This window comes from Callorhinchus milii, unplaced genomic scaffold (assembly GCF_018977255.1).
Source record: "Callorhinchus milii isolate IMCB2004 unplaced genomic scaffold, IMCB_Cmil_1.0 Scaffold12, whole genome shotgun sequence".
In the NCBI taxonomy this organism is placed as follows: Eukaryota; Metazoa; Chordata; class Chondrichthyes; order Chimaeriformes; family Callorhinchidae; genus Callorhinchus; species Callorhinchus milii.
In genome coordinates, this window is record NW_024704753.1 from 15,370,285 (window position 1) to 15,389,897 (window position 19,613).

General features: G+C 41.9%; 1 long non-coding RNA gene across 1 annotated transcript; it reads left to right on the forward strand.

Annotated features, from left to right (window-relative positions):
- The first annotated feature begins 4,100 nt into the window (after positions 1-4,100).
- Positions 4,101-16,792, forward strand: LOC103176671. Its single transcript, XR_487617.1, has 3 exons — positions 4,101-4,153; positions 4,242-4,317; positions 16,691-16,792. It is a non-coding gene; the product is annotated as an uncharacterized LOC103176671 (long non-coding RNA).
- The last annotated feature ends 2,821 nt before the right edge of the window (positions 16,793-19,613 follow it).

The window sequence follows — 19,613 nt, forward strand, 5'->3', positions numbered from 1 at the left end:
ACGTAAAACGCAGCAGCCAATAGCTTAGTGGTTAGAGCATTCCTGTAGCTTAGTGGTTAGAGCATTCACCTCGCAAATGAGAGGACCTGGGTTTGATTCCCGGGCTGGGCAAGACATTGGGCAAATTTTCTTACTCCACACACCTTTGTTTACCTCGCAGTAAGTGGTAACCTGGTTTTTAGTCGATTGTCGGATGCTTTTCCGGCAGTAATAATCCCTTCAAAAAAATAATAATAGTAAAAAAATCGGACACTTAATCTCCGACTGTTTGTGGGCTACTGATTATTACTCAATTGAAAGCAATCTGCCAATCGACTAACAACTGGGTTCCTACTTACTAGGTAAACAGAGGTAGGTGGAAAACTCTTCAAATAATATTAATTTGGGCCTCGCAGTCTACTAAGGTTGACCACCCTTAACAAAGACTTTACCATTGATATAGAGTTTAACAAGCTTAGACTCAGGATTTGACTACGGATGCTCCACACACGGCATTTCCATCCCTCTTTCCCCTGCATCTCAGCCCAGTAGAAGGGGAACTGGGGGTTGCCCCATTTACCTGACCAGAACATAATCAAATCCAGCACAGACTGATTCGGCGAAAGGCTCTTCCTCATTCTCTCTTTAAGCTTCCCACAAGCAAGTTATGTGAAACGAGTTGACGTCCGTTGACCTATGCCCATAATTTGGTAACAAATGGACACTTTTGCGCAGCGAGGAAGTAGAAAAAATCGAACCACAGAAATTTACAACAACATCTTGCCCCTTACTCAGGCTAGCGTCCCAGAGCGCTTGAAGAAGTTCATTTGACCCAGAGGGGGTGCCTTTCTGAGTTTGATATGGACTTTGAACTTAGGTAGAGGGGGCGTGAGGAAGGTTTTGTACACCTGAACTTGCTAATCTTCATTGGGGAGTGTTAAATACTGGCACGGGGTGGGCAAAACCACAAATTGTTCTCTTGTTGGCATTGAAATCTCTCGTTTGTTACTAGTGGGCAGTGGAGGGGGGTGGGGGAGTCTCCAAAAATTAAGAAAATCCAAACTTGTTCCTCTCTCTGATACTAAATTACACAGATTTCAAAGCTTCAATTGATCTCTCAGCAAAGGGCAAGTTGGGTTGTGCGTGCTAATGAAAGCTTTGGTGTTGTGTTTTATCAGTGCTGCTTTAGCTTCTCACTCATTAATGTTCCGATATGCTTCAGCGCTTTCAATATGTGAGCACATTGGGGATTAGAGTGGGTCGTACACTCTGAGCCAGAGGCTGGTAGGCAAGAAGAACAATTTCTCATTCCCTTCTGATGAAGTCAATTTATTTCTCTCTAACCACACCCCCCCCCCTCACCCCACCCCCATACCCATCAAATACTCCTCTACTGACTGATGCTGGGCTTCCTACAGGTTCCCAATCCACCCACCGCCCTCCAGCATCTTGTGTGTTTGAGACAATCTCCTGGATTCCTTTTCATTATTTGTCTCCCCTCTTTATTTATCTCTAAATCCCACCTGAAAGCCCATGGCACCTCCGTCTCCCCCTTAACCCTGGTTTGACATCACCACTGTACAGTACTCCAAGATGTTATCCTATGTGATGGGACGGAGTGACCCACGAGAGAGAAGATTTGTTACCTGATTGGGCCAGCTGTGAATTGGGGGAATTGTCCAGGCATGCATTTGATGGGCATTTGAGTCTATTTCCACCTTTTTCCTTTATGGATCTATGCTCATCCACTCAGGCCACTGGAAACTAAAGCCCATTGCCACCCTGTGAGTGCATGCTGCTCAGCCTGTATGTGAGGTTTGCAGTCGCAGCCAAAAACTGACCTCTTGTAATGGTTGAGCCTCATCTTTGGTTGCACTGGTGCTAGCATCATTGACATTGCTTATTTTGAAGTCAAATGAAAGTGCGTAGACTCTAACCAATATGCTACAGGTAAGGTAGCAATTTGGTTAGAGCATTCGCCTCATAAGCGAGAAGATCTTGGTTCGATTTCTGGGCAGGGACAAATGTTAGACAAGTTTCCTTACTCGACACACCTCTGTTTACCTAGCAGTAAGTAGCAACTCGGTTGTTAGTCAATTGGCAAATAGTGTTTCCGGGAGTAATAATCCCTTAAAAAAAGAAATTTGGTCATTCTATCCACGACTGTTTGTGGGACACTGCTGTGCACACTTGGCTGCCGCAATTCACCCATAAAATACACAGTCAATTCACTTTACAGTATATTCTTTGAAGCTTGTTGAAATGTCTCTAAGACGTGATAAGGCGCTATATCAAATGCAAGGATGATTATTCTTATTATTGTAAATTCATCAAGTTGGTCTGACAGTCTTTGCTGGGTGACTTCTTCCTTGAAAAAGAGTAACTGAGATCAACAAGTGGGAATTTTGCCCTTGCGAAAGAATTTTGCACAACTCATGTCCTGTGGTGATATTCTAGATTATTCATTTTATCTGCACTTCCTTCCTAGTGTTGCACAATAACTTGTACAAAATTTGAGGTTACCTATAATTTGCCATATCCGTTCCTCGTTCAGTGAGGAGGTGAGAGGCTGAAGATTTCCTTGGATCTATGTTCCAAAGGAAACGAAAACCCATGGCCATTATTTAGTACAAGATGGTTGAGATTTATGTTAGGGTTGAAGTTGCAGCCTACAAAATACACCATCACTATACTTTGTACTGTATGCTGTGTTGCAGTTTGAGACGTGCTCCTGACATGAATTGGCGCTAAATCAAGCAATGCTGCTAACCTTATCTCCGTTATAAGCCCATGTTCGAGGACTGCTCTCAGGAATGCTCTGACACCAACACTACAGAGCGAGAGGATAGCGCCTGTGGGCTTTTCACATGGTGAGCTTCTCAGTCTTGCGTTATAACCAAGGTATTTACCAAGCAGAGGTCAAACCCTTCCCCACAAGATGCCCACTAAACCACAGAGCGGATACCTTTGTTAAACATGGACATCTTATCACTTTAGTGGAGCATTTTCACTCACTCTATGGATGTTGGCCTATGTCTGTCTCTTTACTGTATTCCTATCATTTCTCTCACTGATCAGTAGAGGTGCTGAGTACCAACTTTGACAATATCCCATGGACATCAATAGGCCCAAGGAGAAAACCTTTCATCTACAAAATGCACAGTCCATTCACTCAGTATATTTTGCAAAACACTTTGAGACGTCTCGAAGAAGTGATATGCTATATCAAATGCAAGGTCATTAGTATTATTATGAAAATTCCCTAAAAACTGAGTTAAAGCAAAGGTGCTTTCTTAAAAATTCAATGTTATTTGCATATTTATATTAGTCCACAAATGCCTCACAGTCAGAAGATGGTGGGTGTGAGCCCCACATGTCAGGACTTTGAGCTCACAGACTAGACTTACACCTCAGTGTAGTACTGGGGGGCACTGTCTTTCGGGCAAGACTTCAAATACCATCTGCCAGTGCTCAGTTGGGTGTTAAAGATCACCGTATTTGAAAACAGAAGGGAATTTCGAAATCCTGTTGGTCCTTCATCTCGTGGCACAGTTCACCTACAAAAGCAGTCGTTGGATTTCACAGTAATTACTTGTGAATTACTCGAACCCTCGTCCTCTATCCCTCCATCTTGCCCCTTCCTTCCCCATCTTCAAGTCGTGCCTGAAGACCTTCCTCTTTGACCTTGCCTACGGTCACCTCCCTCCAGTTCGGCATCAGTGTCCGCCACTGTCAAGCACTTTGGGACATTAGCCTGCATGAGTGGCGCTATTTAAAGGCAAGTTGGTGTTGTGAAACACTTTGAGACGCCTGAACAGAATAAGGTTCTTTCATTACCATTCCTTGCTCTCCCCTCTAACCCCAGCCCTGCTCTGTCTTTTTTTTATAGGTGCTCTCACCTCAAGCTTGCAGTGGAGAGACCCTGTCACATCCTTGACAACAGAACCATTTAAAAGAGTAATTAACATTCAGACTGATAAACGGCTGGTTTGTTAATTGGGCTGATTTACTCGTGGCTTTGTGTTATCGAACGGCGCCCTGTTCGGATGTTTTCATCAGCCTTTCACAGGTTGTCAGTGCTATCAGAGCAAAAATGCAGACTGGATTTAATGGACATGGATGGCTGCCCAACAGATAAAAGGCCGCACACGGCGAGATCCTGACAAGTTTACAGGTGTTTTCATCATCTCCATCACCATATCTTACCTGGCTATTTTGTGTAGCATTCTGAAAGTAATTAAATTGCTCCGTTATCTTTTCAGAAACGAAGAATATAACTCAACACAACACGTGTCTGGCCAATCAAATAATTTGGACGGAATTATAAAGAGCACGGAGGTGAGATACCACATCTTTGACATTACCCGCAGTGAAAGTGAGTTTTAATTAAACATGATGGCATTTAGAGCTACTTTCGCTGTTGGGTTATATTGTATTACTTGACTCTGAATTGTGGGAGGAACTAGTATGGGTACATTTGGTAACACATTCTTTGAGGCTGTTCCCAAGAGAAATTCAGTTAGTGAACCTAAAGCGTAAAGTAGCAGGCCTGAGGGAGCCCGCTGAAAATGAGCTATTCAATACCAATACAGAAAGCCTGACAAGCCATCTATTGTGTGGGAATTTTCCTCTCTGTGTGTCTCTCTTTCTTTATCAGCTCCATAATTGTCATCATAATCATTGCCGTCTTTAAGAGGTTGCAGAAGCCGTGTGATCTTGGAGGAAATTAGTCTTGACCAGTTGTCACATTCGGCTCCACTGATGTAAAGGAGAGTGTTATATCATCAATGGTTAAACTGTACTTACCACCTGCTTCTGGAGTAAATGGAGCATAGAAATCCCTGGAACAGGAGGCTGCCTGGATAGTTTTTTTCAGCTATGACTGAACCAATGTATTATGCCTTGTATTATGCCATCCAGAGTTAATGGCTGCTGACTTTCTATTGAGCTGAAATAATTGGGATACGCCAACAACTTGTCTGAATTTTCCTGTCTGATCCCTACCTCTGGTGGAGTTCGGATTTCGATCACTGATTCTCTTTGAACGATGGCATTAGTTGTAAGATTCTAAAATTGTAGGTTAAATTCTTGGAGGGGATGTAAAAGAAATTTGTTCCATTTTTCACTGAACTGTCTGGTGCCCATCCTATAATAATAATAATAATGATAATAATCCTTGCATTTGATATAGTGCTTTTCACATCTTCTCGATGTCTCAAAGTGCTTCACAGAATAGACTGTAAAGTGAATTGACTGTATATTTGTGGGCAAAATGCGGCAGCCAATTGCGCACAGCAGTGTCCCACAAACAGTCGTGGATTGAAAATGACTAATTTTTTTTTTGGAGGGATTTTTATTAGGCGTGTGGAGTAAGGAAACTTGCCCAAGGTTTTGCGCTGCCTGGAATTGAACCCAGGGGTCTGCGTGCAAGGCGAGTGCTCTAACCACTGAGCTACACGACTCCTACCCTCCAAGTGCTCCTCAGATTCCCAATACTCCCCTGGTAACTCTTGAGGTTCCCTGTTCCCCTCCCTATCCTCCTCGTGTCCTCTGGATGCTTCTGGTGGCCTCCCTGCCAACCCATTGCCTTCCTTACCGGCATATTATCCTCACAAGCCTCCAGTTGTCCTCCTACACATTTTTGCTTTTGCCAGACCACAGCGAAGCAGCTGTATTGTGTATTTATATGAATCTGTGGTTAGCTCAAAACTGTTTTCTGAATCCTTATAAGGGATAAGTAAATATTCCACTCGACACAATGCTTTTGTACTGTGTGTGTGGGTGTGTGTGTGTGGAGGTGGGAGGCAGAAGAGTACAAATGTTCATTATGCTTTCATATCCTACCAAAACTCACTAGATAGGCTCACACAGTAAAAATGAGCATTTGGCACCCTGAGGATGACTAATAAGTGTGTGATTGAACCCCACTATGAATCAGCATCATTAAGGGAAGAGGGCAGTTTAAGTGGGGAATTGGGGGAAGGGGAATGAGAGCGTGACTGGAGCAAGTCAGGGTATGATGATCCAGGGACATCTTATTACTTTGGGCTCTCTGGGGTAGAAGGGGTTAAGAGTAAGGAAAGCTACGGAGGAGCAAACTGGGCTTTACATGAAACTAGAGCTTGTTCCCTGGTTTGTGTAATTGAAAGACGGAATAAAAGAAGAAGGAAATGAAAAGAATTAAGTCCCACTTACTCACAAAAATGCTTTTGTTGGCTAGATATTTACAGTGCCTGTTCTGTAAAATCTTTATACCCACAAACAATAAATTTCAAGGCAGCTTTGTGTACCTATGTCTGGACTTCTCAAACCTTGATTGAGGTAAGCAGCTCCGAGAGCAGATGATGTTTCCCCCAGGCGCTGCCCTCAGATGCAGCTTCTCAATGTGCCTGGATATCAATGGACTCATCGGAAACTTCCAATCAGCTGTGGATTTCCTCTCAGCCAAACTAGCCTGACGTAAAACTATACACCCTGCCAAATCCATCCTGGGCCCCCAGCTTTTCACTCTGTATATTAATCAAGTGGGTGTACAAATCGAGGGCATCCTGTACATCCTGGTGTCTCCTGATGAGACTATTTTTAGGTGTGTAGAAGAAAGCAGAAAATTGCAGAGACGCACATAAAAGTAGTTGGCGAAGCTTTGCCTGAACGTATTCTATGCTGCGAGCCATCAGACTTCCTCTCACTATCCATTCCCAACATTTACTTCATTACCTCACACCTCCTTACCTATCCTCCCACTCCATCACCCACTGCCTCCGCTCGACTGGCTCCGGCCTCCTGTTTGTCCCTCGTCCCCTCCGCTCCGTCATCTGAGCCTTCAACCACTACATCCCAAAACTCTGGAACTCTCTCCCTCAATCCCTCCGCCTTGCTCCCTCCCTCCCCACCTTCAAATCCCGCCTCAAGACTTTCCTTTTTGATCGTGTTTATGGTCACCTCCCCACTCCCTCTCCCCCTTGACTCGTTGTCGGTCTCTGCCACTGTGAAGCTCTCTGGGATGCTACCCTGTGTGAAGGGCGCTATATAAAAGCAAGTTGTTGCTGTAAAAGCGAGTTGTTGTGGTTGTTATCTAATTTCAGAAATTAAACTTGGTTTTTTCTTTCACAACATTTTGGACGGAGGGGAAACAGATAGGAACACTGTCTAAATGGAGCTGGACCCTGTCCCACTGTGAAGTCTCAAACCATCACTGAAGCCAAGCAGACAATTATAGAGGTCTGCTGGCCTCTGAGCCTCCAAAACACCCTTTGGCGTTCAATCATTACCTTCTGCTTCCTCTTAATTTGCTATTAATTCAATTTAATTTAATGTGTAGCTCAGAGAGCTGGCACAGTCACAATGGCCAAATGGCCTTCTGTGATTTTAAGAGTCTATGATTCTTTAATAATCCCACATATCAATAATATTGTAAGCTGGCACTGGCCAAGGTTGGTAAATTTAAGCACTAGTGGATGATTGCACACTGGCTATTAAAAAGGAAATATTCTCCATTACCTGGTTTTACTAATATTCAATTTAATGACAAAATGGCTGTTTGTGGGACATTTCTGTGCGCAAATTGGCTGCCTTGCTGGCCCATAAATACACAGTCACTTCACTTTGTTTTGCCCACAAAATATACAGTCAGTTCACTTTACAGTATATTCTGTGAAACGCTTTGAGATGTCTCCACCACGTGATAAGGTTCTATATCAAATGTAAGTATTATTACTCTTATTCACAGCATATCCTGTGAAGCGCTTTAGGACGTCCTCTCCACGTGACAGGCACTGTACCAAATGCAAGGATTGTTATTATTATGTTATTATTAATAGATGTACATTGTGTACGAAAACCCTCCAGGGCTGATGGAAAGAGTTCCTTTTAAGAGGATAATGTGTCTCTCCCTTATCTCCTGAATCTCTTTAAAGCTGATCTCTCTTCTCTATCGAGCCCAGCTCCCCAGCCCAGAGCCAGCATCTCCAGGAGAAGCAGTAAAATTTCATGTTAGTCTGTACAGGATATCCTCATTTCACTTCAAATCAGACTTCCTAGATAGGAAATTAGTGAAACGCACACTTCCTCCAGCCATTCATTCTTACATACTGTATTAGAATATTATCCTAATTCTGAAACTAGACTTTGTTTTTCTTTCACAAAGCGCACAGTGATCCTGGATCCTGTGGCACTCTCAATGCCAAGAATAACTAAGCTTGCGTTCATTTTCACAGTGTCACACATGTCGGTATTACTTTCAGAAAGTTTTGTCTCGTTCTTGTAGAAACTTATAGAACATGGCGTAATACAATTGAATACATTTCAATACTGTGTTCTTCAGAGCCAATGTCTAGCTTGATTATTACTGAATTTACACAAATCTTGTTTGTATTGTATTGGGAAAGCTAGGGCAAGACTCGGTGTGCAAGGATACCACCAATTTCTTGAAAATATAATGTTGTAATCTTGTAATATTAGATGTTACAGGGTCAGGTATTCTAGGTAACGGGAATCAATGGGGAACAATGCCTTAATGGATTGGCCCATCGGAATGTCAGCTGCTGTGTTTGCCTGGAGAAATCTGAATGACTATTTCGACTTAGACAAGTCGTAGTTTTAAAAGTGGATTTAATGAAATCAGAGTTTTAAATGTACTCTGTTTTTCTATGTTAACATGATAAAGGTGACTGACTGTAAACAGTATCTCATGAAGTTAGTGGCTGAGACAGCAGAGAGTGGCGACAGATTGTACTGGCCTACCATTGGATACGTCAGAGACTTCCCACAGGCTAATGGATCGTCCAGCAAACCTAGTCAGTGAGGTTTGAGCTAGGGATGAGCAATCCAACTCATTAGGTGGTAAGAAATAGCAACTGTCCTGCTTCTGTTAGTTATAATGGTCTAACACGAAATGTGTTCAGTGCAGCCCGAAACTGCTCCTACTGAGTACAAGCCCATAAACAGTGAACAAGCAATCAAACTCCACAACATAAGATGCTCATTGTGGGAAATGGGAAGCCATAATTGGCAAGAGGGGAAGTTACTCTTTTGAGGTTGAGATTTTCATATATTTTTGGAGCATTCCCAGCTATGGAATGACTCCAAGAGCCGAAATTACTTTTACTGGAGAAACAAGGAATGATACAGATCTTCAAAATGTTTAAGAGTGCAGATGAAGTTGCTGTATGTGTAAAATTTGCAGGAACAAAAACATTAATGAGATCGAGCAAGATTAGATATTAGATTTTCATATCATAATCCTTGCATTTAATGTAGCACCTCAACACATCATCAAAAGGTCTTAAGGAGCTTCACGGAATCTATTGGTAATTTGCTGTGCTCAAATTGTCTGCCAGGTTTGCCTACAAATACAAATTGTGAACCCACAATCTTCTGACTCAGAGGCAAGAGTGCTACCGACTGAGCCAGACTAACAACCTGGGATATTAATAGACAGAGTTACCCCCATATTCCAGAGACACAATTTGGGGATTATCGGAAGCCAGGGTTAAACATGGAAGGGTAATAGATATTCTCGAGTGCCACTTGACTTGTGGCTTTAGACGGAAAGTAGTAGAAAGTAGTGGAGGAGTGAATGTGTGAGGGAGAGAGGGGAAGTAACCCAGGCTGATGTAGTGTTGCACGGATAGTGGATGGAGTAGCCTTGATGAACCAAATGGCCTTTTCAGTCTCTCTTACAATGTTAGTAACAGCCTTCACCCTGCAGATAGCAAAAACTTCACTTCAAAACAACTCTATAAATCGTAACATATCCAATTAAACAAAAAACCTTTTCCAAAAAATAAATAAATACTCCTAGCAAGATCGGGATGTAATATATCTAAAAAATATCATTTCAGACTGTGACTTCAAAGAGGTAAAATGGTTCCATTCATCTGTGCAATGACCTTAGTACCCAAGTGACTGTGGGATACATTTCTGATGCTACCATGAGTCTTAACTGCTAAATTAACTAGTTAATTGAAAGCTTTTGACATATGCAATTGATCCAGAGCCAATAAGCATATTGTAATTTGAGAGAAAATCCATTCTTCCTTTTTTCATTAACTGATCTTCAACTGCAGTCAGTAACGCAATGAGCCAGCTAGGACAGTACTCTCAAATGACTTCATTTTCGACAACCCTGGGGACCCTCTTTTCCACAATATTACTGCTGGATTCCCGTGTACCCAGTGCAATCAGAGGGAGCATTACGTGGAGGAATTGAGTATTAGTCTCTTTCGACTGTCAGGGGAAAACAATAAAACACTTTTTGAAATTCAGGCTGAATCCCCTTTTTCCACGGCGGGTCTATCCTTGGAACATGAATTATTTTCTAACGTTGGGGTAGAGTAATTGTTAATAGGTCTCTTCATTACGCTGATTATCTGAATTTTGCTTTTCATGTGTAAAATTACATTATTTTACGTGTCCCAACCAGTTGTGCTCGCCCACAGTCTATTTAGATCTATACGCATCAATGACTCATTATTCAATACAATACAAAATGCCGTTTGCATTGTACCCCAATTGTTTCATGTTGGCAGGATGTCCCAAGGTGCTGGACATTCAGGTATTTGGACCCGAGCCGGTCTCCAAATTATGACCATTTTAATCTTCATTTTCTGTCCTCTTCACCCTGGACCTTGTGTTGTGCTGGTTTAAGCTTTCCCCAGGAGCTTGCCTTGGACAAGCATCATCCACACAGTGAGTATTAGCAGGCTATTTAACCATAGGAGAGGAGGGGAAGAGAAGAGCCTAGATGAGGTTAATCCTGCCCTTGTCTGATATTCACACTGGACAGTAAGGAACGGGAAACGTTTCATTCCCTCTTCCTAGGATTCAGTGTTGTTCCCTCTGTCTGCTAACCAGAGAGAGACCCCAAAGCACCATTGAGAAGCCAATTTGAGCAGCCCTGTTGCTCCTGTAACTTGAGGTCAACTAACTCAACACAGACCAGAGACCTGCCTGACTGTGTGGCTCAGTGGCCAATGTGGGCTGTCACTTGTCTAGGATCCCTGACACTTTTTAAAACACGTCCAAATAAGTTCACAATGGTGTAAAAGTGTACAGCGACGGGAGTAGAGAGTAGCTCAGTCACTGTTTTCTCACAGTGAGGGCGATAATTGGAGGAAGTTGGAAGGATGTGTGTAAGATTGTTGTGTTATAATAATTATAACAAAAATAGAGCGGTTTGAAGTCTCTGTGGGAGAAACTCCATCTTCAATGAAACCATTTTACAGCAACTCACGACTTGCCTTGGGTCACTTTCTTAATTATTAACTTGAAATTGCTTTTAATTAAAAAGCAATTTTGCATGAGTTCTTTTTTTTTCCCCTGTCAGTTTTCTCCCTAGGCTCCTTCCTTGTCTGCTGATGTGGAATTTTGACTATCTTGTTTGAAGAACGTCTCTCTCAGCAGTTTTCTTCAGCAGTTGACTTCTACATGAAATTGAAGAATTTTATTGAAGAGAAAGATAATAAGCCGTGTCTCGCAACTTCACAGGAAGCTGATCGTCTGCCTGTCTGACCGCCTAACTTATATGAGCGAGGTTGTAGACTGGTCAAGCACTTTGGGACGCTATCCTGGGTGAAGGGCAATATATAATAATAATGGTAATATTTGCATTTGATATATCGCAGTGTTTTTAGACCCCACTTTTCACTCCATGTTTCTGAGGGGAAATCCAACAATTATCATATAGCCAAGGGATCATGAATGTTCCTGGTCTGTAAGTTGTCAGGAGACGATTGCGGAACTGAACACTTTCTTGTTAGAAAATGACTGAGGGGGAAGATACAATCCAGGTCTTTAAAATGAGGTTAGATAGAAGCAATCGACGTGACTTACAACTTGGCTCCTGGGCTTGAATCCATTCCCAGACCATTGGCATGAACCCCTTCCCTTGCTATAATTTAATTAAATTTAATTTGAGGCAGTATTCATGCTAATCCTATACTAGCTGAAAGCGTACAATGACTCGCCCCCTACACAACTCAGACAGACACCCCTGTACAACCCAACCAATTCCCTACCTTATCTCTCTCCCTTTTTCCTCACAACGGGTTGCGCTATTTGCTTTACTATTACTTTTTGCATCATTAACGCCTCTTTAACCAATCTTGCTCTGTACTCTACTCCATTATCTCCTTTGTCTTCCTTGCCCTGCCTCATCCCCTTCTCTGTTAGCCCTTAAAAGCCTCTCCCTCCCAATGTGCCCCAGTTCTGACGAAGGGTCATGGACCCAAAACGTTGACTCACTTTCCTTTCTACATAGATGCTGCTTGACCTGCTGAGTGTACTTCTGTTTTTGTTTGTTGACTGAGAGACTGGTGCCTGACATATTCCCAGAGGGTACCACTGCTACATATAACAGCAGCAGTAAATTGCATTTATAATCGCCTTTCATGTCGGGAGGACGTCCCAAAGCCCTGGACAGTGAAGGGTTTGCATCCAAGCTGGGGGATGGAGTCAAGAGTAGTGGAGACTAAGGGGGTTTAGTCGTGGGAAGATGGACATTACTGTATATATGCTACTGCAAGGAGTGTGCATTAGCATTCAAAAAGGGTCCCTTTCCTCCTGAGGCAGAAAGGGATATGAAGTCCATTTCCAATTTGGTGAGTGATTGTGAACAGATTGTTCAGCAGGTCAGGTCCTGTCCTCACTCAAAACCACACCTTCAGGAATGGATCACCGGAGAACAATCAGGGACGGGAATCCTGACTGATTTTATTTAGTCTCTTTTCTCCCTGTCGGCGAGGCGGGGTGGGATGGGATGGGGAGAGAATTGGCACTGAGACCAAGTGTAGAGGCTGGACTGCTGCCCGGCCAGGATCAGCTAAACTCTATAAATCCCATTCTTGGGGAGGAGGGAAAGGGCACAGAGTGGGAGCAAAATGTCAGCATCTGATTTCCCCCGAGACGATTTCAGCTAATCTGATTCGATTCAGGATGGAACCTGAAGGATTATCAAGTCGTCCCACACTTCCTTTTGCCCTGGACCCACACAGAGTGGCAGAATTGACTTGATAGCTTTTTCACTGAGAAGGGTTGATTGAGTCCAGACCAAAGAAACAGAGATTAACAAGCAAACAAACAAACAAATAAAACAAATAAGTTTCATTATTTTTCTTCTCTATTTGGGACTTTTTGTTTGTTTCAAACTTGGGGTTTGAAAAAAACGAATAAAAATAGATTCAAGCCGAGAGAGAGACACTTAGTTTATGCAAATAAGCACATGCCAGGTTTGACCTCCCATATGTATTTCAATCCTATGTTTACGTCCACACTCAACACTTGAAACTCCTTTACTGCCCCCGGGCAAATGCTGCCCCTCACTTTACAATTTCTCTTATTGAACCTGATTTGCTTGAAGTAAAAGGTGCCAATCAAACGATAAAATGCATCAAGTAACCTTCAGCGTCTAGAGAGTTGGAGAATTTGCTGCTTGTATTGACTTATAGCGGAAAAGGGAGAAAATGTGTAACTCACTCAGGTCAAGTTACCAGGACACAGAGAGAGAGACAGAGAGAGAGAGAGAGAGAGAGAGAGAGACCCGAACAAACACAAAGGTTTTTCTGAATTCTGGAAAAGATGCTTCTCCGGGGGAAACTATTTGTTGCTTATTTGTTTACAGTGCGACGTTGTCATTGATGGACTTTGATTGGTGTCAGTGCTGATTCGAACGCTGAATGCTAACCTTGTTTTGCTGCCTTTTTACAAGTGCCTGAAATGTGCGTATGTGTGTGTGGGTGTGTGTGTGTGTGTGTGTGGGTGGGGGTGGGGGTAAAACAGTCACCACATGGAGTGAGTTGTGTTTCACTCTCTCCAGTGATCAATTTCTCCAGATGTGTTATGTCTTCACTTTCCTTAGTGTTGTTCCCTGCTCTCTGACGACTGATGGTGTAGAGTGCTTAGGCTGGTAAACCCAGACCGTGAGATTGGCAGACTCTTTGACTGTTTGGGGGGTGTCAAGCATCAAGCTGAGACTAACCCTATCTTTACCTGACGAATACACCTATACACTGTACTTATCAACAGAGGATTTTGAGTAGCAATCAGAAACGCTAATCCTGACTGATTCTCCTTCACTAAACTTGGAGCACTGAAGCCAATTGTCGTTCCCCTCCTGTCATTCTAGCTGAGAGCATCTAACTCACGCACTCATAGGACTGAACCTACGACCTTCTGAGTCCAAATAGTTCAGTTTCAACATGACAGGAACGAGTGAATGGACGGACAACCCAAAATACAGAAACCTAGGTGTGCTGTAGCCAATATAAAAACAATGTGAGGTATTAGGAAATGTGATACTAAATCTGACTGACCTCATGATTCCACAGGTTTCGAAACATTCCCAGGTTTCAAGCTCACATAAAAGAATAGAAATAATACTGTCCTGCTGGCCTGACCTTAGTGTCAAATGACAATCACGTTGTCTGTCTGTTCCCAGGATTATACTTTAAGGAGCAACAGGATAGTGGACGTTTGGCTAAGACTTTTTTAAAAGTAGATTTGAAGAGCTGTCAAGGTCTCAGGCTTGGGGATATGTTCTCTGATTAGAAATGGCTTAGAGAAAGAGGAAGAACAAATCCTTTTGTGGATAGTTATTGGGAATGAAATAAAGACTGTTTTTCAACCTTCACCTCCGCAGGGGAGTAGAGGGAGAGCTCCACAGGTCACTACCATTACTGACCTTCTACTGTTCGTTTCAAATGGGGGAATCCAGCAGCGGAGTCCGTAGCGTAGTGGTTAACTCGCTCACCTCGCAAGCGAGAGGATTCAGGTTCGATTGCCAGGCGGGGCGAAACCTTAGGCAAGTTTCCTTCACACGCCTCTCTTTTCCTAGCAGTAAGTAGGCGACTGGTTGTTAGTCGATTGGCGAATCACTTACTTGAGGGAATGTCCCTAAAAATAAGGTCACTCTATCCACGACTGTTTGTGGGACACTGCGTACGCAACTGTTTACCACAATTCGCCCACAAGATATACAGTTAATCCACTTTACAGTATATTCTGTGAAGTGCTTTGAGACGTCTCAACAACGTGATAAGGCGCTTTATAGCAAATGCAAGGATTATTATTATTATTATAAGTGGAAATCTCCTTCCTTTGCAACTTTGCCATCCCATTGCCATTTCCTTAGACTTGATCATCGATCAATGGGAAAATTACATTTGCTGCATTCTCTTATTGTTGTCGACAACCATAATCTCCAATGCGTGCTCAATGTTGGTATTCAGGTAGACGCTAATCCCTCTTGCTCCTGGTACTCTCAGGTTTCTGTTGGAAGATTATCTCTTAACTTTGAATCCCTTTGGAATTCATTCCCAAACTAAGCATGTTGCAAACAAGGCTTCAGATCATCAGTCTGTCAATGGTGACATTGTGTTGCTAGATCACAATCAGATGCATTTTGTGGTGTCATTCACACGTTTTGTACATGAGAGCTAGTGATTAAATTGTGATCTTGCTTTGGTGTTAAGAATGTCCAAACCAAACTGAGAATTCCATGCATCCCACCTCACATAGAAATCCCAGAGATAGATTGTTGGAGTGGAATGCGCACTCCAAGGATGCATCCTGTTTACCTATTTCCAGATATACAGTACATTAAAATATAGAGGTGTGCAATTTGTATAATCCTACCCTACTGACTATCTCCCTTGACTCCCACCCCCAGCTCAGGTACCAAGTCAAGACTGCCAACTGAGATATCCTCCTGACGTGAAAGGCACCATATATATGTAAATTAGTACTGTCTTGTACAGTATTGTACTGTATTGATAATATTGGACACACGTCTATCTCCTTGGACTACCTCTTTTAGAATACATGAGGGGGTTGTTGCCATCATCAGGAACCCTTGGAAGAGAGAGACAGAGGAAGAGAGCGAGAGAGTGCTATTGTTAGGGCCACTTTTGGAGACAGCTGTATAAAACAAGCCTTCATCACTGGAGCCCCTCTTACAAAGGCACTTTAGTATTGTTACCTTTTCTAAGAATGAAAGTTTCTCAGAATTATAAGTAACTTGCCAATTCATGACATTTTGTTCTATCAGTCAGGTTATATTTTATATATTTTTTTTAACAGCGTGGCTTGGATGAGTCAGTGAACCAGACTAACATTCACTTTGGATGCTAATTTTGTGACTGTGTCTTTACTGATGATAATTCCACTTCCTCAGATTGTTGGACTTGTTAACTCCTCCAAGCCTACAGCAATCACTGTTCAAATATTTTACTAATCATTTTGCACAAAAAGAGTGAATGGGGGAAACTAAACGACTAATAGTTAGTGTCAGTCATCGTTCTTTGTGACTTGTTTTAAAAAGGGTCTGATGGTTAAGATGTTCTTTGATGAACAAGAACATTTCATGGGTCAAGAAAGCTCAAGGGCTTTGGGCTGCTATGTCTAACTTTAGAACATTACATAAATGTATTTTTTGCAGAGGTTGGGTGACCAACAATAAGCAAATTTTGAACGAGTTTTGAAGGTTATAGAGACGGCCCTTTGTGACTGTTTTACAGGATTTGTCCTTTACAGTTGGAGCTCGACTTTACCCCACTGTAAAAGATATGATATAACTCACAAATGACTCAACCAATGCAGAATGACAGTCCCCATGAATCTCTATCGCATTACGAAGGAAAGGTCAAGATGTGTGGAAGGTAAACACATGGAATCAAAGAAAAATTGCCTCATGAAATGTCACATTTATTTTCTCTAGATGGTATCCTATCCGGAGTGGAACACTTTGTTTGGGAGGACCCCAGCGTTAGTGTGGAGGAGCAACAGAAGAGAAATTCCTATGGCAAAGGCTTGTCTGTTTAAGTGGAGATCAAAGCAGAAACCATGTGTTGGGCTTTTATGTATTATACATTGATCTTACTATAAATAACATTGTAAAACTTTTACCATAAAGACTCCGGCGCGTTTCACAAAATCCGTTTCCATCATGATTTAACACTACAGGATCTGTGTTTCTGAAGACATTATATGATTTTTGTGCAAAGGACACATATGTAGCCGCAACACAGCTATTATTTATTTGCTTTCAATCGCCGTCCATTTCTTTCTGTTCTACATTTACGTACGTTCTTCTTTTATCTTAACACTTTCCACTCATGTATCCGGTTCACCTGGAAGGGAACCTAATGAGCCATGGAGCTTTATAGCATCTTCTGTTCCTGAACAGATATGTAAGAAAAGGCTAATGAGTAATCTTTCTCTGACCTCTCCCTGTATCACAACTTTTGCCTTTAATTTATCAATGCTACTGTGGAGATTAATTTATCAATGCTACAGTGTCTAATCTATTAAATCTATGTACAGGTAAATCTAAAACTGATGTAATAGGCTCAATGGGCTAAACAGTCTCTTCCTGTTCTGTGTGTGAAATAAATTACCAAAGAAGCCATTGAAACGGATGGTATAATAATAATAATAATAATAATAATCCCTCCAAAACAAAACAATAATATATTGGTCATTTTCAATCCATGACTGTTTGTGGGACACTGCTGTACGCAATTGGCTGCCGCGTTTCGCCCACAACTGTACGGTCAATCCACTTTACAGTCTATTCTGTGAAGCGCTTTGAGATGTCGAGAAGACGTGAACAGCGCTATATCAAATGCAAGGATTATTATTATTATTATATATTTCTTCGAGAGTCTCAAAGCGCTTTACAGAATATACTGTAAAGTGAATTGACTGTGTAGTTTGCGGGCGAAACATAAAATAGGTTCTGAAAGAGAAGGCAACAAGGATATTGTTGTGAAAGTGAGTAAATCAAACTGAGAATCGGAACAGATTTCCTAAGAATTATTATGTTCTTTCCAGTTGACAACTCCCTAAAAAGATGAGAGAAAATTCTTTAAACTCTCCAATTTTAAGAGATAACCGTAAGGACTAGATGTCCACATTGCTTTCAAAAGGTCAAGCTTGGTCAAGATCAACAACAACACCAACAAGATCAAGCTCTCGAGTGGAACTAAATCTGCTCCTAATTGGCAATTTCCACAAACAAGACGGTCCATTTTGTCTCTGAGGTGGGGGTTGCAGAAGATCAATGGGTGTTGGAACCCATCAATGAGTATTGACTTTACGCTCCATGATCATTTGCTATCTTCTAAAGGGTCACAATCAATTTGGAAACAATTGACACTTCAGTGGCAAAGTCATAAGGAGTTTCTTCTAAAGTTGGTCAGATTAAGGAACCACCAAATAACCTTTCTTAGCCTTTCCCTCTTTTAACTTTGCCTTTGCCGGTCTATTTCACCTTGTGTCATCCTTTGAGAGGAGGTTCAACGACCAATGACCACTGTGCAACTCCTTGCTTCTGGTTTGCCAACAAATACAGTCACACCCCTTCACAATAAAATCTTATGAAGTATTTCCCAACATGAAAGACGCTTTTCCAAATGTATTAATATAAAGTAATTAGTATTAATATAAAGGACTCAGAATACTGATAAAAAGTATAACTCTGTCAAAAATAGATGATGTCAAGAAGCTGTTTAGCTACAGAAAGCCACCATTATCTGAGCAGCAGAATACCTGAATTGTTAATGGTTTGGAGGAAAGCTGCAATAATACCTTCACTGCTCCAGTAAATTCCTTGTGTTCATTGTAATTACTTTACAGGACAGGACGTACAAATCACATTGCTAACCTCCAGCAGCAAAAAAATCATCAATTATCAATGAGCGCACATAGCCGGCTTTGATGCTTAATAGCTTGAGTTGGAATTGTGCTTGATAAAAGCCGTGGGTTATGTTTAGCTAGATTACCGAATGACAAACAGGAGAGCCTGTTATCTGAAATGTTTGCTATTAACTGGTGAGAGCCAAGGGGATCTTATGATGCCTTAAAACAAGAGATCATCACTAAACTAAGTGGATGAGTTTTTCCATTCTATAGCCCAGTGAGGGACATAAAGCCAAATTATAGTCCATACCATTAACCAAGGACTAAATGGTGAACCTTCTTGGTGTATTATAACTCTGTGGGGAGCTCGGCTATGGAGTAGAGAGAGTCAGATTATAAGTTTTTAAAATATATGTGTTTTACCATAATTGGTAACACAATTGGTGGAATTTGCTGGAAGAAGATTCTGAACTAACGTCATCAGATGCTGTTGATAACTCAAATCTGTTTCAGCAAATACACAGTACAGTATTATGTTAATTGTGTGCATGTTAATTATAAACCTTGGCGGTTCTTCACAGCCACTTCATTAGAATCTTCCAAAATATTCAACAAATTTATGGAAACAAAGAATGCCTGAAAGAATATTAAGGTTAACTGTTAAACTGGTTCACTTGAACCTTTTGATGCAGCAGACGAGTTTAATTGTCTGGGAATTTCTAGGCTCAAGGGCCATCAATGACTGTATTGATGTCAGTAGAGTCTCTTCCATGTTCAGCTTGCTTTTATGTGCCACAGATTGACCTGGTCACACCACACACACACACGCACACTCTTCCCCCCTCCCCTTGTCCTCACCATGTGAGAATTGAAATAAATTGCAGCATCTCTGGCTCCAACACATCCCTACCCCAAACATCAAGCCTATAGAGCTCCTCAAGCTCTCAGTCCTCGTTATGTAGAAGGTGCTGACAATGGGAAGTGGTCCAGAGGTCATAAGC